Here is a 25,841-nt window from a genome sequence, read left to right on the forward strand (position 1 = left end):
CTGCTGATCAGTGTAAGGAATATATCTCTCTTTGCTGGGCAGTGTAACGGGAATACCTCTCTCTGCTGGGCAGTGTAACGGATATACCTCTCTCCGCTGGGCAGTGTAACGGATATACCTGTCCCTGCTGGACAGTGTAACATATATATCTCTCTCTGCTGATCAGTGTAACGGATATACCTCTCTCTGCTGGGCAGTGTAACGGATATACCTCTCTCTGCTGGGCAGTGTAACAGGTATACGTCTCTCTGCTGGGCAGTGTAATGGATATATCTCTCTCTGCTGGGAGTGTAACGGATATATCTCTCTCTGTTGGTCAGTGTAATGGATATACCGCTCTCTGCTGGGCAGTGTAACGGATATACCTCTCTTTGCTGGGCAGTGTAATGGATATACCTCTCACTGCTGGGCAGTGTAACGGATATACCTCTCTCTGCTGGGCAGTGTAACGGATATAACTCTCTCCGCTGGGCAGTGTAACAGATATATTTCTGCTGGTCAGTGTAACAGATATATCTCTCTCTGCTGATCAGTGTAGTGGATATACTTCTCTCTGCTGGGCAGTGTAACGGGTATGCCTCTCTCTGCTGGGCAGTGTAATGGATATACCTCTCTCCGCTGGGCAGTGTAACGGATATACCTCTCTCTGCTGATCAGTGTAACGGATATACCTCTCTCTGCTGGGCAGTGTAATGGATATACCTCTCTCTGCTGGGCAGTGTAACAGATATACCTCTCTCTGCTGGGCAGTGTAACGGATATATCTCTCTCTGCTGATCAGTGTAACGGATATACCTCTCTCTGCTGATCAGTGTAAGGGATATACCTCTCTCTGCTGGGCAGTGTAACGAACATATCTCTCTCTGCTGATCAGTGTAACGGATATACCTCTCTCTGCTGGGCAGTGTAACGGATATACCTCTCTCTGCTGGGCAGTGTAACGGATATACCTGTCCCTGCTGGACAGTGTAACATATATATATCTCTCTGCTGATCAGTGTAACGGATATACCTCTCTCTGCTGGGCAGTGTAACGGATATACCTCTCTCTGATGGGCAGTGTAACGGATATACCTCTCTCTGCTGGGCAGTGTAACGGATATACCTCTCTCTGCTGATCAGTGTAACGGATATACCTCTCTCTGCTGGGCAGTGTAATGGATATACCTCTCTCTGCTGGGCAGTGTAACAGATATACCTCTCTCTGCTGGGCAGTGTAACTGATATATCTCTCTCTACTGATCAGTGTAACGGATATACCTCTCTCTGCTGATCAGTGTAAGGGATATACCTCTCTCTGCTGGGCAGTGTAACGAACATATCTCTCTCTGCTGATCAGTGTAACGGATATACCTCTCTCTGCTGGGCAGTGTAACGGATATACCTCTCTCTGCTGGGCAGTGTAACGGATATACCTCTCTCTGCTGGGCAGTGTAACGGATATACCTCTCTCTGCTGGGCAGTTTAATGGGTATACCTCTCTCTGCTGGGCAGTGTAACGGATATACCTCTCTCTGCTGAGCTGTGTAACAGATATACCTCTCTCTGCTGGGCAGTGTAACGGATATACCTCTCTCCGCTGGGCAGTGTAACAGATATATCTTTGCTGGACAGTGTAATGGAGTTATCTCTCTCTCTCTACTGGTCAGTGTAACGGATATACCTCTCCCTGCTGGGCAGTGTAATGGATATACCTCTCTCTGCTGGGAAGTGTAACGGATATACCTCTCTCTGCTGGTCAGTTTAATGGATATACCTCGTTCTGCTGGGCAGTGTAACGGATATACCTCTTTCTTCTTGGCAGTGTAATGGATATACCTCTCTCTGCTGGGCAGTGTAACGGATATACCTCTCTCTGCTGGGCAGTGTAATGGATATCTCTCTCTCTGCTGATCAGTGTAGCGGATATACCTCTCTCTGCTGGGCAGTGTAACGGATATACCTCTCTCTGCTGGGCAGTGTAACAGGTATACCTCTCTCTGCTGGGCAGTGTAACGGACATACCTCTCTCTGCTGGGCAGTGTAACAGATATACCTCTCTCTGCTGGGCAGTGTAACGGATATACCTCTCTCCGCTGGGAAGTGTAACAGATATATCTCTGCTGGTCAGTGTAACAGATATACCTCTCTCTGCTGGACAGTGTAATGGATTTATCTCTCTCTACTGGTCAGTGTAACGGATATACCTTTCTCTGCTGGGCAGTGTAATGGATATACCTCTCACTGCTGGGCAGTGTAACGGATATACCTCTCTCTGCTGGTCAGTGTAACGGATATCTCTCTCTCTCTGCTGATCAGTGTAACGGATATACCTCTCTCTGCTGGGCAGTGTAACGGGTATACCTCTCTCTGCTGGGCAGTGTAACGGGTATACCTCTCTCTGCTGGGCAGTGTAACGGATATATCTCTCTCTCTACTGGTCAGTGTAAAGGATATACCTCTCTCTGCTGGACAGTGTAACCGATATTTCTCTCTCTCTACTGGTCAGTATAACAGATATACCTCTCTCTGCTGGACAGTGTAACCGATATTTCTCTCTCTCTACTGGTCAGTGTAACAGATATACCTCTCTCTGCTGGACAGTATAACAGATATATCTATCTCTCTACTGGTCAGTGTAACGGAAATACCTCTCTCTGCTGGGCAGTGTAACGGATATACCTCTCTCTGCTGGGCAGTGTAATGGATATCTCGCTCTCTCTGCTGGGCAGTGTAACGGATATACCTCTCTCTGCTGGGCAGTGTAACGGATATATGTCTTTCTGCTGATCAGTGTAACGGATATACCTTTCTCTGCTGGGCAGTGTAACGGATATACCTCTCTCTGCTAGGCAGCATAACGGATATACCTCTCTCTGCTGGGCAGTGTAACGGGTATACCTCTCTCTGCTGGGCAGTGTAACGGATATACCTCTCTCTGCTGATCAGTGTAACAGATATACCTCTCTCTGCTGGGCAGTGTAATGGATATACCTCTCTCTGCTGGGCAGTGTAACAGATATACCTCTCTCTGCTGGGCAGTGTAACTGATATATCTCTCTCTGCTGATCAGTGTAACGGATATACCTCTCTCTGCTGATCAGTGTAAGGGATATACCTCTCTCTGCTGGGCAGTGTAACGAACATATCTCTCTCTGCTGATCAGTGTAACGGATATACCTCTCTCTGCTGGGCAGTGTAACGGATATACCTCTCTCTGCTGGGCAGTGTAACGGATATACCTCTCTCTGCTGGGCAGTGTAACGGATATACCTCTCTCTGCTGGGCAGTTTAATGGGTATACCTCTCTCTGCTGGGCAGTGTAACGGATATACCTCTCTCTGCTGAGCTGTGTAACAGATATACCTCTCTCTGCTGGGCAGTGTAACGGATATACCTCTCTCCGCTGGGCAGTGTAACAGATATATCTCTGCTGGACAGTGTAATGGAGTTATCTCTCTCTCTCTACTGGTCAGTGTAACGGATATACCTCTCCCTGCTGGGCAGTGTAATGGATATACCTCTCTCTGCTGGGAAGTGTAACGGATATACCTCTCTCTGCTGGTCAGTTTAATGGATATACCTCGTTCTGCTGGGCAGTGTAACGGATATACCTCTTTCTTCTTGGCAGTGTAATGGATATACCTCTCTCTGCTGGACAGTGTAACGGATATACCTCTCTCTGCTGGGCAGTGTAATGGATATCTCTCTCTCTGCTGATCAGTGTAGCGGATATACCTCTCTCTGCTGGGCAGTGTAACGGATATACCTCTCTCTGCTGGGCAGTGTAACAGGTATACCTCTCTCTGCTGGGCAGTGTAACGGATATACACCTCTCTGCTGGGCAGTGTAACAGATATACCTCTCTCTGCTGGGCAGTGTAACGGATATACCTCTCTCCGCTGGGAAGTGTAACAGATATATCTCTGCTGGTCAGTGTAACAGATATACCTCTCTCTGCTGGACAGTGTAATGGATTTATCTCTCTCTACTGGTCAGTGTAACGGATATACCTTTCTCTGCTGGGCAGTGTAATGGATATACCTCTCACTGCTGGGCAGTGTAACGGATATACCTCTCTCTGCTGGTCAGTGTAACGGATATCTCTCTCTCTCTGCTGATCAGTGTAACGGATATACCTCTCTCTGCTGGGCAGTGTAACGGGTATACCTCTCTCTGCTGGGTAGTGTAACGGGTATACCTCTCTCTGCTGGGCAGTGTAACGGATATATCTCTCTCTCTACTGGTCAGTGTAAAGGATATACCTCTCTCTGCTGGACAGTGTAACCGATATTTCTCTCTCTCTACTGGTCAGTATAACAGATATACCTCTCTCTGCTGGACAGTGTAACCGATATTTCTCTCTCTCTACTGGTCAGTGTAACAGATATACCTCTCTCTGCTGGACAGTATAACAGATATATCTATCTCTCTACTGGTCAGTGTAACGGAAATACCTCTCTCTGCTGGGCAGTGTAACGGATATACCTCTCTCTGCTGGGCAGTGTAATGGATATCTCTCTCTCTCTGCTGGGCAGTGTAACGGATATACCTCTCTCTGCTGGGCAGTGTAACGGATATATGTCTTTCTGCTGATCAGTGTAACGGATATACCTCTCTCTGCTGGGCAGTGTAACGGATATACCTCTCTCTGCTAGGCAGCATAACGGATATACCTCTCTCTGCTGGGCAGTGTAACGGGTATACCTCTCTCTGCTGGGCAGTGTAATGGGTATACCTCTCTCTACTGGGCAGTGTAACGGATATACCTCTCTCTGCTGAGCTGTGTAACAGATATACCTCTCTCTGCTGGGCAGTGTAACGGATATACCTCTCTCCGCTGGGCAGTGTAACAGATATATCTCTGCTGGACAGTGTAATGGAGTTATCTCTCTCTCTCTACTGGTCAGTGTAAGGGATATACCTCTCTCTGCTGGGCAGTGTAACGAACATATCTCTCTCTGCTGATCAGTGTAACGGATATACCTGTCCCTGCTGGACAGTGTAACATATATATATCTCTCTGCTGATCAGTGTAACGGATATACCTCTCTCTGCTGGGCAGTGTAACGGATATACCTCTCTCTGATGGGCAGTGTAACGGATATACCTCTCTCTGCTGGGCAGTGTAACGGATATACCTCTCTCTGCTGATCAGTGTAACGGATATACCTCTCTCTGCTGGGCAGTGTAATGGATATACCTCTCTCTGCTGGGCAGTGTAACAGATATACCTCTCTCTGCTGGGCAGTGTAACTGATATATCTCTCTCTGCTGATCAGTGTAACGGATATACCTCTCTCTGCTGATCAGTGTAAGGGATATACCTCTCTCTGCTGGGCAGTGTAACGAACATATCTCTCTCTGCTGATCAGTGTAACGGATATACCTCTCTCTGCTGGGCAGTGTAACGGATATACCTCTCTCTGCTGGGCAGTGTAACGGATATACCTCTCTCTGCTGGGCAGTGTAACGGATATACCTCTCTCTGCTGGGCAGTTTAATGGGTATACCTCTCTCTGCTGGGCAGTGTAACGGATATACCTCTCTCTGCTGAGCTGTGTAACAGATATACCTCTCTCTGCTGGGCAGTGTAACGGATATACCTCTCTCCGCTGGGCAGTGTAACAGATATATCTCTGCTGGACAGTGTAATGGAGTTATCTCTCTCTCTCTACTGGTCAGTGTAACGGATATACCTCTCCCTGCTGGGCAGTGTAATGGATATACCTCTCTCTGCTGGGAAGTGTAACGGATATACCTCTCTCTGCTGGTCAGTTTAATGGATAACCTCGTTCTGCTGGGCAGTGTAACGGATATACCTCTTTCTTCTTGGCAGTGTAATGGATATACCTCTCTCTGCTGGGCAGTGTAACGGATATACCTCTCTCTGCTGGGCAGTGTAGCGAACATATCTCGCTCTGCTGATCAGTGTAACGGATAAACCTCTCTCTGCTGGGCAGTGTAACGGATATACCTCTCTCTGCTGGGCAGTGTAACGGATATACCTCTCTCTGCTGGGCAGTGTAACGGATATACCTCTCTCTGCTGGGCAGTGTAATGGGTATACCTCTCTCTGCTGGGCAGTGTAACGGATATACCTCTCTCCGCTGGGAAGTGTAACGGATATACCTCTCTCTGCTGGGAAGTGTAACAGATATATCTCTGCTGGTCAGTGTAACAGATATACCTCTCTCTGCTGGACAGTGTAATGGATTTATCTCTCTCTACTGGTCAGTGTAACGGATATACCTTTCTCTGCTGGGCAGTGTAATGGATATACCTCTCACTGCTGGGCAGTGTAACGGATATACCTCTCTCTGCTGGTCAGTGTAACGGATATCTCTCTCTCTCTGCTGATCAGTGTAACGGATATACCTCTCTCTGCTGGGCAGTGTAACGGGTATACCTCTCTCTGCTGGGCAGTGTAACGGGTATACCTCTCTCTGCTGATCAGTGTAACGGATATATCTCTCTCTCTACTGGTCAGTGTAAAGGATATACCTCTCTCTGCTGGACAGTGTAACCGATATTTCTCTCTCTCTACTGGTCAGTGTAAAGGATATACCTCTCTCTGCTGGACAGTGTAACCGATATTTCTCTCTCTCTACTGGTCAGTGTAACAGATATACCTCTCTCTGCTGGACAGTATAACAGATATATCTATCTCTCTACTGGTCAGTGTAACGGAAATACCTCTCTCTGCTGGGCAGTGTAACGGATATACCTCTCTCTGCTGGGCAGTGTAACGGATATACCTCTCTCTGCTGATCAGTGTAACGGATATACCTCTCTCTGCTGGGCAGTGTAATGGATATACCTCTCTCTGCTGGGCAGTGTAACAGATATACCTCTCTCTGCTGGGCAGTGTAACGGATATATCTCTCTCTGCTGATCAGTGTAACGGATATACCTCTCTCTGCTGATCAGTGTAAGGGATATACCTCTCTCTGCTGGGCAGTGTAGCGAACATATCTCGCTCTGCTGATCAGTGTAACGGATATACCTCTCTCTGCTGGGCAGTGTAACGGATATACCTCTCTCTGCTGGGCAGTGTAACGGATATACCTCTCTCTGCTGAGCTGTGTAACAGATATACCTCTCTCTGCTGGGCAGTGTAACAGATATACCTCTCTCCGCTGGGCAGTGTAACAGATATATCTCTGCTGGACAGTGTAACAGATATACCTCTCTCTGCTGGACAGTGTAATGGATTTATCTCTCTTTACTGGTCAGTGTAACGGATATACCTTTCTCTGCTGGGCAGTGTAATGGATATATCTCTCACTGCTGGGCAGTGTAACGGATATACCTCTCTCTGCTGGTCAGTGTAACGGATATCTCTCTCTCTCTGCTGATCAGTGTAACGGATATACCTCTCTCTGCTGGGCAGTGTAACGGGTATACCTCTCTCTGCTGGGCAGTGTAACGGATATACCTCTCTCTGCTGGGCAGTGTAACGGATATACCTCTCTCTGCTGATCAGTGTAACGGATATACCTCTCTCTGCTGGGCAGTGTAATGGATATACCTCTCTCTGCTGGGCAGTGTAACAGATATACCTCTCTCTGCTGGGCAGTGTAACGGATATATCTCTCTCTGCTGATCAGTGTAACGGATATACCTCTCTCTGCTGATCAGTGTAAGGGATATACCTCTCTCTGCTGGGCAGTGTAGCGAACATATCTCTCTCTGCTGATCAGTGTAACGGATATACCTCTCTCTGCTGGGCAGTGTAATGGGTATACCTCTCTCTGCTGGGCAGTGTAATGGGTATACCTCTCTCTGCTGGGCAGTGTAACGGATATACCTCTCTCCGCTGGGCAGTGTAACAGATATATCTCTGCTGGACAGTGTAATGGAGTTATCTCTCTCTCTCTCTACTGGTCAGTGTAACGGATATACCTCTCCCTGCTGGGCAGTGTAATGGATATACCTCTCTCTGCTGGGAAGTGTAACGGATATACCTCTCTCTGCTGGTCAGTTTAATGGATATACCTCGTTCTGCTGGGCAGTGTAACGGATATACCTCTTTCTTCTTGGCAGTGTAATGGATATACCTCTCTCTGCTGGGCAGTGTAACGGATATACCTCTCTCTGCTGGGCAGTGTAACAGATATACCTCTCTCTGCTGGGCAGTGTAACGGATATACCACTCTCCGCTGGGAAGTGTAACAGATATATCTCTGCTGGTCAGTGTAACAGATATACCTCTCTCTGCTGGACAGTGTAATGGATTTATCTCTCTCTACTGGTCAGTGTAACGGATATACCTTTCTCTGCTGGGCAGTGTAATGGATATATCTCTCACTGCTGGGCAGTGTAACGGATATACCTCTCTCTGCTGGTCAGTGTAACGGATATCTCTCTCTCTCTGCTGATCAGTGTAACGGATATACCTCTCTCTGCTGGGCAGTGTAACGGGTATACCTCTCTCTGCTGGGCAGTGTAACGGATATATCTCTCTCTCTACTGGTCAGTGTAAAGGATATACCTCTCTCTGCAGTGCTGGACAGTGTAACCGATATTTCTCTCTCTCTACTGGTCAGTGTAACAGATATACCTCTCTCTGCTGGACAGTATAACAGATATATCTATCTCTCTACTGGTCAGTGTAACGGAAATACCTCTCTCTGCTGGGCAGTGTAACGGATATACCTCTCTCTGCTGGGCAGTGTAATGGATATCTCTCTCTCTCTGCTGGGCAGTGTAACGGATATACCTCTCTCTGCTGGGCAGTGTAACGGATATACCTCTCTCTGCTAGGCAGCATAACGGATATACCTCTCTCTGCTGGGCAGTGTAACGGGTATACCTCTCTCTGCAGGGCAGTGTAATGGATATACCTCTTTCTGCTGGGCAGTGTAACGGATATACCTCTTTCTGCTGGGCAGTGTAACGGATATACCTCTCTCTGCTGGGCAGTGTAACGGATATACCTCTCTCTGCTGATCAGTGTAACGGATATAACTCTTTCTGCTGATCAGTGTAAGGAATATATCTCTCTTTGCTGGGCAGTGTAACGGGTATACCTCTCTCTGCTGGGCAGTGTAACGGATATACCTCTCTCCGCTGGGCAGTGTAACGGATATACCTGTCCCTGCTGGACAGTGTAACATATATATCTCTCTCTGCTGATCAGTGTAACGGATATACCTCTCTCTGCTGGGCAGTGTAACGGATATACCTCTCTCTGCTGGGCAGTGTAACAGGTATACCTCTCTCTGCTGGGCAGTGTAATGGATATATCTCTCTCTGCTGGCAGTGTAACGGATATATCTCTCTCTGCTGGTCAGTGTAATGGATATACCGCTCTCTGCTGGGCAGTGTAACGGATATACCTCTCTTTGCTGGGCAGTGTAATGGATATACCTCTCACTGCTGGGCAGTGTAACGGATATACCTCTCTCTGCTGGGCAGTGTAACGGATATAACTCTCTCCGCTGGGCAGTGTAACAGATATATTTCTGCTGGTCAGTGTAACAGATATATCTCTCTCTTCTGATCAGTGTAATGGATATACTTCTCTCTGCTGGACAGTGTAACGGGTATGCCTCTCTATGCTGGGCAGTGTAACAGATATACCTCTCTCCGCTGGGCAGTGTAACGGATATACCTGTCCCTGCTGGACAGTGTAACATATATATCTCTCTCTGCTGATCAGTGTAACGGATATACCTCTCTCTGCTGGGCAGTGTAACGGATATACCTCTCTCTGATGGGCAGTGTAACGGATATACCTCTCTCTGCTGGGCAGTGTAACGGATATACCTCTCTCTGCTGGGCAGTGTAATGGATATACCTCTCTCTGCTGGGCAGTGTAACAGATATACCTCTCTCTGCTGGGCAGTGTAACGGATATATCTCTCTCTGCTGATCAGTGTAACGGATATACCTCTCTCTGCTGATCAGTGTAAGGGATATACCTCTCTCTGCTGGGCAGTGTAGCGAACATATCTCTCTCTGCTGATCAGTGTAACGGATATACCTCTCTCTGCTGGGCAGTGTAACGGATATACCTCTCTCTGCTGGGCAGTGTAACGGATATACCTCTCTCTGCTGGGCAGTGTAATGGGTATACCTCTCTCTGCTGGGCAGTGTAACGGATATACCTCTCTCTGCTGAGCTGTGTAACAGATATACCTCTCTCTGCTGGGCAGTGTAACAGATATACCTCTCTCCGCTGGGCAGTGTAACAGATATATCTCTGCTGGACAGTGTAATGGAGTTATCTCTCTCTCTCTACTGGTCAGTGTAACGGATATACCTCTCCCTGCTGGGCAGTGTAATGGATATACCTCTCTCTGCTGGGAAGTGTAACGGATATACCTCTCTCTGCTGGTCAGTTTAATGGATATACCTCGTTCTGCTGGGCAGTGTAACGGATATTAGAGATGAGCGGGTTCGGTTTCTCTGAATCCGAACCCGCCAGAACTTCATGTTTTTTTTCACGGGTCCGAGCGACTCGAATCTTCCCGCCTTGCTCGGTTAACCCGAGCGCGCCCGAACGTCATCATGGCGCTGTCGGATTCTCGCGAGGCTCGGATTCTATCGCGAGACTCGGATTCTATATAAGGAGCCGCGCGTCGCCGCCATTTTCACACGTGCATTGAGATTGATAGGGAGAGGACGTGGCTGGCGTCCTCTCCATTTAGATTATAAGAGACTGAGAGAGATTTACTGGAGCTGACTAGGAGGAGTACTGTTACTGTAGAAGTGTAGAGACTGAGTGGAGAGAGTTTACTAGTGAGGACAGTGCAGTTTACTTTATAATCCGTTCTCTGCCTGAAAAAAGCGATACACAGCACACAGTGACTCAGTCACATACCATATCTGTGTGCACTGCTCAGGCTCAGGCCAGTGTGCTGCATCATCTATTATCTATATATAATATTATATATATCTGTCTGACTGCTCAGCTCACACAGCTTATAATTGTGGGGGAGACTGGGGAGCACTACTGCAGTGCCAGTTATAGGTTATAGCAGGAGCCAGGAGTACATAATATATTATATAGTGAGTGACCACCAGACACACAGTGCAGTTTATTTAATATATCCGTTCTCTGCATGAAAAAAGCGATACACACAGTGACTCAGTCAGTCACATACCATATCTGTGTGCACTGCTCAGGCTCAGGCCAGTGTGCTGCATCATCTATTATCTATATATAATATTATATATATCTGTCTGACTGCTCAGCTCACACAGCTTATAATTGTGGGGGAGACTGGGGAGCACTACTGCAGTGCCAGTTATAGGTTATAGCAGGAGCCAGGAGTACATAATATATTATATAGTGAGTGACCACCAGACACACAGTGCAGTTTATTTAATATATCCGTTCTCTGCCTGAAAAAAGCGATACACACAGTGACTCAGTCAGTCACATACCATATCTGTGTGCACTGCTCAGGCTCAGGCCAGTGTGCTGCATCATCTATTATCTATATATAATATTATATATATCTGTCTGACTGCTCAGCTCACACAGCTTATAATTGTGGGGGAGACTGGGGAGCACTACTGCAGTGCCAGTTATAGGTTATAGCAGGAGCCAGGAGTACATAATATATTATATAGTGAGTGACCACCAGACACACAGTGCAGTTTATTTAATATATCCGTTCTCTGCCTGAAAAAAGCGATACACACAGTGACTCAGTCAGTCACATACCATATCTGTGTGCACTGCTCAGGCTCAGGCCAGTGTGCTGCATCATCTATTATCTAATATCTATATATAATATTATATATATCTGTCTGACTGCTCAGCTCACACAGCTTATAATTGTGGGGGAGACTGGGGAGCACTACTGCAGTGCCAGTTATAGGTTATAGCAGGAGCCAGGAGTACATAATATATTATATAGTGAGTGACCACCAGACACACAGTGCAGTTTATTTAATATATCCGTTCTCTGCCTGAAAAAAGCGATACACACAGTGACTCAGTCAGTCACATACCATATCTGTGTGCACTGCTCAGGCTCAGGCCAGTGTGCTGCATCATCTATTATCTATATATAATATTATATATATCTGTCTGACTGCTCAGCTCACACAGCTTATAATTGTGGGGGAGACTGGGGAGCACTACTGCAGTGCCAGTTATAGGTTATAGCAGGAGCCAGGAGTACATAATATATTATATAGTGAGTGACCACCAGACACACAGTGCAGTTTATTTAATATATCCGTTCTCTGCCTGAAAAAAGCGATACACACAGTGACTCAGTCAGTCACATACCATATCTGTGTGCACTGCTCAGGCTCAGGCCAGTGTGCTGCATCATCTATTATCTATATATAATATTATATATATCTGTCTGACTGCTCAGCTCACACAGCTTATAATTGTGGGGGAGACTGGGGAGCACTACTGCAGTGCCAGTTATAGGTTATAGCAGGAGCCAGGAGTACATATTATATTAAAATTAAACAGTGCACACTTTTGCTGCAGGAGTGCCACTGCCAGTGTGACTGACCAGTGACCTGACCACACTGACCACCAGTATAGTTAGTAGTATACTTATATTGTGATTGCCTGAAAAAGTTAAACACTCGTCGTGTGACTTCACTTGTGTGTTTTTTTTTTTTTTATTCTATAAAAATAAAACTCATTCTGCTGACAGACAGTGTCCAGCAGGTCCGTCATTATATAATATATAATATATACCTGTCCGGCTGCAGTAGTGATATATATATATTTTTTATATCATTTATCATCCAGTCGCAGCAGACACAGTACGGTAGTTCACGGCTGTGGCTACCTCTGTGTCTCTGCTCTCGGCAGGCAGTCCGTCCATAATTGTAATACCACCTAACCGTGGATTTTTTTCATTCTTCTTTATACATACATAGTTACATAGACATCTTCTCTTTATCAACCAGTCTATATTAGCTGCAGACACAGTACAGTACGGTAGTTCACGGCTGTGGCTACCTCTGTGTCTGCACTCGGCAGGCAGTCCGTCCATAATTGTATACCACCTAACCGTGGTTTTTTTTCATTCTTCTTTATACATACATAGTTACATAGACATCTTCTCTTTATCAACCAGTCTATATTAGCTGCAGACACAGTACAGTACGGTAGTTCACGGCTGTGGCTACCTCTGTGTCTGCAGTCGGCAGGCAGTCCATAATTGTATACTAGTATCCATCTCCATTGTTTACCTGAGGTGCCTTTTAGTTGTGCCTATTAAAATATGGAGAACAAAAATGTTGAGGTTCCAAAATTAGGGAAAGATCAAGATCCACTTCCACCTCGTGCTGAAGCTGCTGCCACTAGTCATGGCCGAGACGATGAAATGCCAGCAACGTCGTCTGCCAAGGCCGATGCCCAATGTCATAGTACAGAGCATGTCAAATCCAAAACACCAAATATCAGAAAAAAAAGGACTCCAAAACCTAAAATAAAATTGTCGGAGGAGAAGCGTAAACTTGCCAATATGCCATTTACCACACGGAGTGGCAAGGAACGGCTGAGGCCCTGGCCTATGTTCATGGCTAGTGGTTCAGCTTCACATGAGGATGGAAGCACTCATCCTCTCGCTAGAAAAATGAAAAGACTCAAGCTGGCAAAAGCAGCACAGCAAAGAACTGTGCATTCTTCGAAATCCCAAATCCACAAGGAGAGTCCAATTGTGTCGGTTGCGATGCCTGACCTTCCCAACACTGGACGTGAAGAGCATGCGCCTTCCACCATTTGCACGCCCCCTGCAAGTGCTGGAAGGAGCACCCGCAGTCCAGTTCCTGATAGTCAGATTGAAGATGTCAGTGTTGAAGTACACCAGGATGAGGAGGATATGGGTGTTGCTGGCGCTGGGGAGGAAATTGACCAGGAGGATTCTGATGGTGAGGTGGTTTGTTTAAGTCAGGCACCCGGGGAGACACCTGTTGTCCGTGGGAGGAATATGGCCGTTGACATGCCAGGTGAAAATACCAAAAAAATCAGCTCTTCGGTGTGGAGGTATTTCACCAGAAATGCGGACAACAGGTGTCAAGCCGTGTGTTCCCTTTGTCAAGCTGTAATAAGTAGGGGTAAGGACGTTAACCACCTCGGAACATCCTCCCTTATACGTCACCTGCAGCGCATTCATAATAAGTCAGTGACAAGTTCAAAAACTTTGGGTGACAGCGGAAGCAGTCCACTGACCAGTAAATCCCTTCCTCTTGTAACCAAGCTCACGCAAACCACCCCACCAACTCCCTCAGTGTCAATTTCCTCCTTCCCCAGGAATGCCAATAGTCCTGCAGGCCATGTCACTGGCAATTCTGACGAGTCCTCTCCTGCCTGGGATTCCTCCGATGCATCCTTGCGTGTAACGCCTACTGCTGCTGGCACTGCTGTTGTTGCCGCTGGGAGTCGATGGTCATCCCAGAGGGGAAGTCGTAAGCCCACTTGTACTACTTCCAGTAAGCAATTGACTGTTCAACAGTCCTTTGCGAGGAAGATGAAATATCACAGCAGTCATCCTACTGCAAAGCGGATAACTGAGGCCTTGACAACTATGTTGGTGTTAGACGTGCGTCCGGTATCCGCCGTTAGTTCACAGGGAACTAGACAATTTATTGAGGCAGTGTGCCCCCGTTACCAAATACCATCTAGGTTCCACTTCTCTAGGCAGGCGATACCGAGAATGTACACGGACGTCAGAAAAAGACTCACCAGTGTCCTAAAAAATGCAGTTGTACCCAATGTCCACTTAACCACGGACATGTGGACAAGTGGAGCAGGGCAGGGTCAGGACTATATGACTGTGACAGCCCACTGGGTAGATGTATGGACTCCCGCCGCAAGAACAGCAGCGGCGGCACCAGTAGCAGCATCTCGCAAACGCCAACTCTTTCCTAGGCAGGCTACGCTTTGTATCACCGCTTTCCAGAATACGCACACAGCTGAAAACCTCTTACGGCAACTGAGGAAGATCATCGCGGAATGGCTTACCCCAATTGGACTCTCCTGTGGATTTGTGGCATCGGACAACGCCAGCAATATTGTGTGTGCATTAAATATGGGCAAATTCCAGCACGTCCCATGTTTTGCACATACCTTGAATTTGGTGGTGCAGAATTTTTTAAAAAACGACAGGGGCGTGCAAGAGATGCTGTCGGTGGCCAGAAGAATTGCGGGACACTTTCGGCGTACAGGCACCACGTACAGAAGACTGGAGCACCACCAAAAACTACTGAACCTGCCCTGCCATCATCTGAAGCAAGAAGTGGTAACGAGGTGGAATTCAACCCTCTATATGCTTCAGAGGTTGGAGGAGCAGCAAAAGGCCATTCAAGCCTATACAATTGAGCACGATATAGGAGATGGAATGCACCTGTCTCAAGTGCAGTGGAGAATGATTTCAACGTTGTGCAAGGTTCTGATGCCCTTTGAACTTGCCACACGTGAAGTCAGTTCAGACACTGCCAGCCTGAGTCAGGTCATTCCCCTCATCAGGCTTTTGCAGAAGAAGCTGGAGGCATTGAAGAAGGAGCTAAAAGGGAGCGATTCCGCTAGGCATGTGGGACTTGTGGATGCAGCCCTTAATTCGCTTAACAAGGATTCACGGGTGGTCAATCTGTTGAAATCAGAGCACTACATTTTGGCCACCGTGCTCGATCCTAGATTTAAAGCCTACCTTGGATCTCTCTTTCCGGCAGACACAAGTCTGCTGGGGTGCAAAGACCTGCTGGTGACAAAATTGTCAAGTCAAGCGGAACGCGACCTGTCAACATCTCCTCCTTCACATTCTCCCGCAACTGGGGGTGCGAGGAAAAGGCTCAGAATTCCGAGCCCACCCGCTGGCGGTGATGCAGGGCAGTCTGGAGCGACTGCTGATGCTGACATCTGGTCCGGACTGAAGGACCTGACAACGATTACGGACATGTCGTCTACTGTCACTGCATATGATTCTCTCAACATTGATAGAATGGTGGAGGATTATATGAGTGACCGCATCCAAGTAGGCACGTCACACAGTCCGTACTTATACTGGCAGGAAAAAGAGGCAATTTGGAGGCCCTTGCACAAACTGGCTTTATTCTACCTAAGTTGCCCTCCCACAAGTGTGTACTCCGAAAGAGTGTTTAGTGCCGCCGCTCACCTTGTCAGCAATCGGCGTACGAGGTTACATCCAGAAAATGTGGAGAAGATGATGTTCATTAAAATGAATTATAATCAATTCCTCCGCGGAGACATTGACCAGCAGCAATTGCCTCCACAAAGTACACAGGGAGCTGAGATGGTGGATTCCAGTGGGGACGAATTGATAATCTGTGAGGAGGGGGATGTACACGGTGATATATCGGAGGGTGAAGATGAGGTGGACATCTTGCCTCTGTAGAGCCAGTTTGTGCAAGGAGAGATTAATTGCTTCTTTTTTGGGGGGGGTCCAAACCAACCCGTCATATCAGTCACAGTCGTGTGGCAGACCCTGTCACTGAAATGATGGGTTGGTTAAAGTGTGCATGTCCTGTTTTGTTTATACAACATAAGGGTGGGTGGGAGGGCCCAAGGACAATTCCATCTTGCACCTCTTTTTTCTTTTATTTTTCTTTGCATCATGTGCTGATTGGGGAGGGTTTTTTGGAAGGGACATCCTGCGTGACACTGCAGTGCCACTCCTAGATGGGCCCGGTGTTTGTGTCGGCCACTAGGGTCGCTAATCTTACTCACACAGTCAGCTACCTCATTGCGCCTCTTTTTTTCTTTGCGTCATGTGCTGTTTGGGGAGGGTTTTTTGGAAGGGACATCCTGCGTGACACTGCAGTGCCACTCCTAGATGGGCCCGGTGTTTGTGTCGGCCACTAGGGTCGCTAATCTTACTCACACAGCTACCTCATTGCGCCTCTTTTTTTCTTTGCGTCATGTGCTGTTTGGGGAGGGTTTTTTGGAAGGGCCATCCTGCGTGACACTGCAGTGCCACTCCTAGATGGGCCCGGTGTTTGTGTCGGCCACTAGGGTCGCTAATCTTACTCACACAGCTACCTCATTGCGCCTCTTTTTTTCTTTGCGTCATGTGCTGTTTGGGGAGGGTTTTTTGGAAGGGACATCCTGCGTGACACTGCAGTGCCACTCCTAGATGGGCCCGGTGTTTGTGTCGGCCACTAGGGTCGCTAATCTTACTCACACAGTCAGCTACCTCATTGCGCCTCTTTTTTTCTTTGCGTCATGTGCTGTTTGGGGAGGGTTTTTTGGAAGGGACATCCTGCGTGACACTGCAGTGCCACTCCTAGATGGGCCCGGTGTTTGTGTCGGCCACTAGGGTCGCTAATCTTACTCACACAGCTACCTCATTGCGCCTCTTTTTTTCTTTGCGTCATGTGCTGTTTGGGGAGGGTTTTTTGGAAGGGCCATCCTGCGTGACACTGCAGTGCCACTCCTAGATGGGCCCGGTGTTTGTGTCGGCCACTAGGGTCGCTAATCTTACTCACACAGCTACCTCATTGCGCCTCTTTTTTTCTTTGCGTCATGTGCTGTTTGGGGAGGGTTTTTTGGAAGGGACATCCTGCGTGACACTGCAGTGCCACTCCTAGATGGGCCCGGTGTTTGTGTCGGCCACTAGGGTCGCTTATCTTACTCACACAGCGACCTCGGTGCAAATTTTAGGACTAAAAATAATATTGTGAGGTGTGAGGTATTCAGAATAGACTGAAAATGAGTGTAAATTATGGTTTTTGAGGTTAATAATACTTTGGGATCAAAATGACCCCCAAATTCTATGATTTAAGCTGTTTTTTAGTGTTTTTTGAAAAAAACACCCGAATCCAAAACACACCCGAATCCGACAAAAAAAATTCGGTGAGGTTTTGCCAAAACGCGTTCGAACCCAAAACACGGCCGCGGAACCGAACCCAAAACCAAAACACAAAGGCCCTCATTCCGAGTTGTTCGCTCGGTATTTTTCATCGCATCGCAGTGAAAATCCGCTTAGTACGCATGCGCAATGTTCGCACTGCGACTGCGTCAAGTAACTTTACTATGAAGAAAGTAATTTTACTCACGGCTTTTTCTTCGCTCCGGCGATCGTAATGTGATTGACAGGAAATGGGTGTTACTGGGCGGAAACACGGCGTTTCAGGGGCGTGTGGCTGAAAACGCTACCGTTTCCGGAAAAAACGCAGGAGTGGCCGGGGAAACGGTGGGAGTGCCTGGGCGAACGCTGGGTGTGTTTGTGACGTCAACCAGGAACGACAAGCACTGAAATGATCGCACAGGCAGAGTAAGTCTGGAGCTACTCAGAAACTGCTAAGTAGTTAGTAATCGCAATATTGCGAATACATCGGTCGCAATTTTAAGATGCTAAGATACACTCCCAGTAGGCGGCGGCTTAGCGTGTGTAACTCTGCTAAATTCGCCTTGCGACCGATCAACTCGGAATGAGGGCCAAAACCCGAAAAATTTCAGGCGCTCATCTCTAACGGATATACCTCTTTCTTCTTGGCAGTGTAATGGATATACCTCTCTCTGCTGGGCAGTGTAACGGATATACCTCTCTCTGCTGGGCAGTGTAACAGATATACCTCTCTCTGCTGGGCAGTGTAACGGATATACCACTCTCCGCTGGGAAGTGTAACAGATATATCTCTGCTGGTCAGTGTAACAGATATACCTCTCTCTGCTGGACAGTGTAATGGATTTATCTCTCTCTACTGGTCAGTGTAACGGATAAACCTTTCTCTGCTGGGCAGTGTAATGGATATATCTCTCACTGCTGGGCAGTGTAACGGATATACCTCTCTCTGCTGATCAGTGTAACGGATATCTCTCTCTCTCTGCTGATCAGTGTAACGGATATACCTCTCTCTGCTGGGCAGTGTAACGGGTATACCTCTCTCTGCTGGGCAGTGTAACGGATATACCTCTCTCTGCTGGGCAGTGTAACGGATATACCTCTCTCTGCTGATCAGTGTAACGGATATACCTCTCTCTGCTGGGCAGTGTAATGGATATACCTCTCTCTGCTGGGCAGTGTAACAGATATACCTCTCTCTGCTGGGCAGTGTAACGGATATATCTCTCTCTGCTGATCAGTGTAACGGATATACCTCTCTCTGCTGATCAGTGTAAGGGATATACCTCTCTCTGCTGGGCAGTGTAGCGAACATATCTCTCTCTGCTGATCAGTGTAACGGATATACCTCTCTCTGCTGGGCAGTGTAACGGATATACCTCTCTCTGCTGGGCAGTGTAACGGATATACCTCTCTCTGCTGGGCAGTGTAATGGGTATACCTCTCTCTGCTGGGCAGTGTAACGGATATACCTCTCTCTGCTGAGCTGTGTAACAGATATACCTCTCTCTGCTGGGCAGTGTAACAGATATACCTCTCTCCGCTGGGCAGTGTAACAGATATATCTCTGCTGGACAGTGTAATGGAGTTATCTCTCTCTCTCTACTGGTCAGTGTAACGGATATACCTCTCCCTGCTGGGCAGTGTAATGGATATACCTCTCTCTGCTGGGAAGTGTAACGGATATACCTCTCTCTGCTGGTCAGTTTAATGGATATACCTCGTTCTGCTGGGCAGTGTAACGGATATACCTCTTTCTTCTTGGCAGTGTAATGGATATACCTCTCTCTGCTGGGCAGTGTAACGGATATACCTCTCTCTGCTGGGCAGTGTAACAGATATACCTCTCTCTGCTGGGCAGTGTAACGGATATACCACTCTCCGCTGGGAAGTGTAACAGATATATCTCTGCTGGTCAGTGTAACAGATATACCTCTCTCTGCTGGACAGTGTAATGGATTTATCTCTCTCTACTGGTCAGTGTAACGGATATACCTTTCTCTGCTGGGCAGTGTAATGGATATATCTCTCACTGCTGGGCAGTGTAACGGATATACCTCTCTCTGCTGGTCAGTGTAACGGATATCTCTCTCTCTCTCTGCTGATCAGTGTAACGGATATACCTCTCTCTGCTGGGCAGTGTAACGGGTATACCTCTCTCTGCTGGGCAGTGTAACGGATATATCTCTCTCTCTACTGGTCAGTGTAAAGGATATACCCAGTGCTTAAAGTGGTCCTAAAGAGGTGGTGGAACTCACCCCCCCAACCCTGTGCGTGCCCCCTAACCACTCCCACCTGGCATATGTCATAGCCCTAGCCCCTCCCACCAGACAGATGCCACACCCCTAGTCCCTCCCCTATATGAGTAAATTCATCGGTTTATAATCAAAATTATACTAGTCAAAAAATTAAAAATGATTTGATCAACATAGCCCACTCCAACACAGGTGGGGAAGATGTGCATAACTGCTGACTGCTGAATAATGTAAGAGAACACAAGATAAAAATCCTCAGCAGTAGTACAGAGCTAACTAATTATTATTTACTTAATGCAGCAGTGCTGTAAGTAGACATTTTGGTGTCCAGCGGCAGAAAAAGAATTGATGCCCTCTCTTCCACCACACAGAAATAAGGGACAGTGCGCGCCGAAGGCGCGCAGCAAAAATATAGGGTTGTGGCTTTATGGGGAAGGGGCGTGTCCACATAATAGTACCAATTCACATTACACCACACAGTAGCACCCCTTACACCATAGTAGAGCTCCTGATACACATTATGCTAGGTAGGGCCCCTGATACACATTATGCCAGATAGAACCCGATACACATTATGCCAGGTAGAGCCACTGATACTCATGAGAGCGAGAGAAAGTGTGTGTGTCTGTTCATCATAACACCCCACCCCGAGAGCACATTGGCTCACACAAAACACGATGCATCAGACGGAACAGCGCTGCCCACCTGCAACGAGTAGTCCTGAAGCCTCATGGACAACACACTACGCAGCCTGTCTGTAACATGTAGCCTCATGCACCCAAAATTAGTGAAACCAGGTGGCGCAACCTTATCACAACAAGATTTAAATGGTCAAAAAAAAGGCTTACACAATAAATATGATAGAATGGTTCCAGCTCCAGATTGATTAACAATGGGCTAAAAAAATAATGAGAAAATACAACACATAGTGTATTCCGCTTGAATGAAAGTGTGATTTTATTACTCAATGGTCCCACTCACATAGTATAGCTGGTAAATTTGCATGTAGTAGGCAGAATCTCATTCTGGCTGGTTTTACTTCTTAAATGTGTTACGATACCGTTCCCATACGGAGCTTGAATAAAGAATAATGATAGTGCAATACCGTCTGTGTATTTGATTTAAAATAAATTTAATACAAGACACACTCACAAACAAAGGTTAAAAAACAGCATATAACAACAGGTGTCCAGAAGGCTGCAGCGGACAGTGTGGAGATATAGTCACCCAAAGTCCCGGTTACTGAAGGTGTCCCAAAACTGCCGAGTATGTCCTCCGGATCCTCCGTCAATGCGCACAGATAGGTCCCACAGGCTTAAGCGCTTTCGGATCGTTTATCCTTCTTCACACGCTTCTGAAGAAGGATAAACGATCCGAAAGCGCTTAAGCCTGTGGGACCTATCTGTGCGCATTGACGGAGGATCCGGAGGACATACTCGGCAGTTTTGGGACACCTTCAGTAACCGGGACTTTTGGTGACTATATCTCCACACTGTCCGCTGCAGCCTTCTGGACACCTGTTGTTATATGCTGTTTTTTAACCTTTGTTTGTGAGTGTGTCTTGTATTAAATTTATTTTAAATCAAATACACAGACGGTATTGCACTATCATTATTTTTTATTCAAGCTCCGTATGGGAACGGTATCGTAACACATTTAAGAAGTAAAACCAGCCAGAATGAGATTCTGCCTACTACATGCAAATTTACCAGCTATACTATGTGAGTGGGACCATTGAGTAATAAAATCACACTTTCATTCAAGCGGAATACACTATGTGTTGTATTTTCTCATTATTTTTTTAGCCCATTGTTAATCAATCTGGAGCTGGAACCATTCTATCATATTTATTGTGTAAGACTTTTTTTTGACCATTTAAATCTTGTTGTGATAAGGTTGCGCCACCTGGTTTCACTAATTTTGGGTGCATGATTCTATATTAAAACCACGGTGAAGGTTTTTTGTGTGACCAAGGGCTGCCACATATTTATAAGCGCAATTAGGATCGTCTATTTTCGCTTTGTAACACGTAGCCACCAGCAGCGCCTACCTACCACTGGAAGCCAGAAAGACCACAGGCTGCACCCACCATACTACAGCACTGCTCCACTGTCTAACAACTAGCCACTTGCAGGATCCACTTTTCTGTAAACCCCTCTCAAAATGTATAATATCAAGAATCAAAGTAGTCAACTATTCCAAACAAATTAACAAAAAAAATGTTGCACTGGCAATCTATCTAAATTAATATAATTAGCATGAAAATGTGATCACTAAACAGGCCATATTAAAATATAATCATTCATCAACCATAGAATTCATTACGTTATAGAACAAATACTGCATTGCAATTGCATGGGTTTTTACATTATAGGGACTCTCAGTCTCCGTCCAAACACTCTGCTAGGTACTCAGTCAGCGCGGATCCTCTCTTCCCTGTAGATGTAGACGCGCGATGACGTCATATTTACCGCCTGCGGCACAGGGTCTGGACGAGGCGGGTTGGGGTAATCAATCATTCTCGCCGACGCCGCCCACCCACACATGGAATCCAGGGCTGGAATTTAAAGCCAGCGAGAGGGAAAGCTGAGCGCTGTTACGCGGGCTGTGTGTGTGTGCTAGTGACAGCCTGCAGCCCGCAGCAGAACAGATGCAGAGGCGGAGCACCAGTCTGTCTGCTCTACTCCTTTTCCTGACTCAGTGCTTAGGCTGCCTGTGTCTAGTTAAGGTGGGCGGGCGGAGGCGGAACTGGTTCCGCCTCCAATTTGAAGTGACGGAACGCAGTTCCGCCCCGTTCCGGCCCACTTTAACCCCTGGATATACCTCTCTCTGCTGGACAGTGTAACCGATATTTCTCTCTCTCTACTGGTCAGTGTAACAGATATACCTCTCTCTGCTGGACAGTATAACAGATATATCTATCTCTCTACTGGTCAGTGTAACGGAAATACCTCTCTCTGCTGGGCAGTGTAACGGATATACCTCTCTCTGCTGGGCAGTGTAATGGATATCTCTCTCTCTCTGCTGGGCAGTGTAACGGATATACCTCTCTCTGCTGGGCAGTGTAACGGATATACCTCTCTCTGCTAGGCAGCATAACGGATATACCTCTCTCTGCTGGGCAGTGTAACGGGTATACCTCTCTCTGCAGGGCAGTGTAATGGATATACCTCTTTCTGCTGGGCAGTGTAACGGATATACCTCTTTCTGCTGGGCAGTGTAACGGATATACCTCTCTCTGCTGGGCAGTGTAACGGATATACCTCTCTCTGCTGGGCAGTGTAACGGATATCTCTCTCTCTGCTGATCAGTGTAACGGATATAACTCTTTCTGCTGATCAGTGTAAGGAATATATCTCTCTTTGCTGGGCAGTGTAACGGATATACCTCTCTCTGCTGGGCAGTGTAACGGGTATACCTCTCTCTGCAGGGCAGTGTAATGGATATACCTCTTTCTGCTGGGCAGTGTAACGGATATACCTCTTTCTGCTGGGCAGTGTAACGGATATACCTCTCTCTGCTGGGCAGTGTAACGGATATACCTCTCTCTGCTGGGCAGTGTAACGGATATCTCTCTCTCTGCTGATCAGTGTAACGGATATAACTCTTTCTGCTGATCAGTGTAAGGAATATATCTCTCTTTGCTGGGCAGTGTAACGGGTATACCTCTCTCTGCTGGGCAGTGTAACGGATATACCTCTCTCCGCTGGGCAGTGTAACGGATATACCTGTCCCTGCTGGACAGTGTAACATATATATCTCTCTCTGCTGATCAGTGTAACGGATATACCTCTCTCTGCTGGGCAGTGTAACGGATATACCTCTCTCTGCTGGGCAGTGTAACAGGTATAACTCTCTCTGCTGGGCAGTGTAATGGATATATCTCTCTCTGCTGGCAGTGTAACGGATATATCTCTCTCTGCTGGTCAGTGTAATGGATATACCGCTCTCTGCTGGGCAGTGTAACGGATATACCTCTCTTTGCTGGGCAGTGTAATGGATATACCTCTCACTGCTGGGCAGTGTAACGGATATACCTCTCTCTGCTGGGCAGTGTAACGGATATAACTCTCTCCGCTGGGCAGTGTAACAGATATATTTCTGCTGATCAGTGTAACAGATATATCTCTCTCTGCTGATCAGTGTAATGGATATACTTCTCTCTGCTGGACAGTGTAACGGGTATGCCTCTCTATGCTGGGCAGTGTAACAGATATACCTCTCTCCGCTGGGCAGTGTAACGGATATACCTGTCCCTGCTGGACAGTGTAACATATATATCTCTCTCTGCTGATCAGTGTAACGGATATACCTCTCTCTGCTGGGCAGTGTAACGGATATACCTCTCTCTGATGGGCAGTGTAACGGATATACCTCTCTCTGCTGGGCAGTGTAACGGATATACCTCTCTCTGCTGATCAGTGTAACGGATATACCTCTCTCTGCTGGGCAGTGTAATGGATATACCTCTCTCTGCTGGGCAGTGTAACAGATATACCTCTCTCTGCTGGGCAGTGTAACGGATATATCTCTCTCTGCTGATCAGTGTAACGGATATACCTCTCTCTGCTGGGCAGTGTAACGGATATACCTCTCTCTGCTGGGCAGTGTAACGGATATACCTCTCTCTGCTGGGCAGTGTAATGGGTATACCTCTCTCTGCTGGGCAGTGTAACGGATATACCTCTCTCTGCTGAGCTGTGTAACAGATATACCTCTCTCTGCTGGGCAGTGTAACGGATATACCTCTCTCCGCTGGGCAGTGTAACAGATATATCTCTGCTGGACAGTGTAATGGAGTTATCTCTCTCTCTCTACTGGTCAGTGTAACGGATATACCTCTCCCTGCTGGGCAGTGTAATGGATATACCTCTCTCTGCTGGGAAGTGTAACGGATATACCTCTCTCTGCTGGTCAGTTTAATGGATATACCTCTTTCTGCTGGGCAGTGTAACGGATATACCTCTTTCTGCTTGGCAGTGTAACGGATATACCTCTATCTGCTGGGCAGTGTAACGGATATACCTCTCTCTGCTGGGCAGTGTAACGGATATATCTCTCTCTGCTGATCAGTGTAACGGATATACCTCTCTCTACTGGGCAGTGTAACGGTTATACCTCTCTCTGCTGGGCAGTGTAACAGTTATACCTCTCTCTGCTGGGCAGTGTAACGGGTATACCTCTCTCTGCTGGGCAGTGTAACGTATATATCTCTCTCTGCTGATCAGTGTAACGGATATACCTCTTTCTGCTGATCAGTGTAAGGAATATATCTCTCTTTGCTGGGCAGTGTAACGGGTATACCTCTCTCTGCTGGGCAGTGTAACGGATATACCTCTCTCCGCTGGGCAGTGTAACGGATATACCTGTCCCTGCTGGACAGTGTAACATATATATCTCTCTCTGCTGATCAGTGTAATGGATATACCTCTCTCTGCTGGGCAGTGTAACGGATATACCTCTCTCTGCTGGGCAGTGTAACAGGTATACCTCTCTCTGCTGGGCAGTGTAATGGATATATCTCTCTCTGCTGGCAGTGTAACGGATATATCTCTCTCTGCTGGTCAGTGTAATGGATATACCGCTCTCTGCTGGGCAGTGTAACGGATATACCTCTCTTTGCTGGGCAGTGTAATGGATATACCTCTCACTGCTGGGCAGTGTAACGGATATACCTCTCTCTGCTGGGCAGTGTAACGGATATAACTCTCTCCGCTGGGCAGTGTAACAGATATATTTCTGCTGGTCAGTGTAACAGATATATCTCTCTCTGCTGATCAGTGTAGTGGATATACTTCTCTCTGCTGGGCAGTGT

The sequence above is a fragment of the Pseudophryne corroboree genome, chromosome 10 (genome assembly GCF_028390025.1).
Source record: "Pseudophryne corroboree isolate aPseCor3 chromosome 10, aPseCor3.hap2, whole genome shotgun sequence".
Taxonomy (NCBI): Eukaryota; Metazoa; Chordata; class Amphibia; order Anura; family Myobatrachidae; genus Pseudophryne; species Pseudophryne corroboree.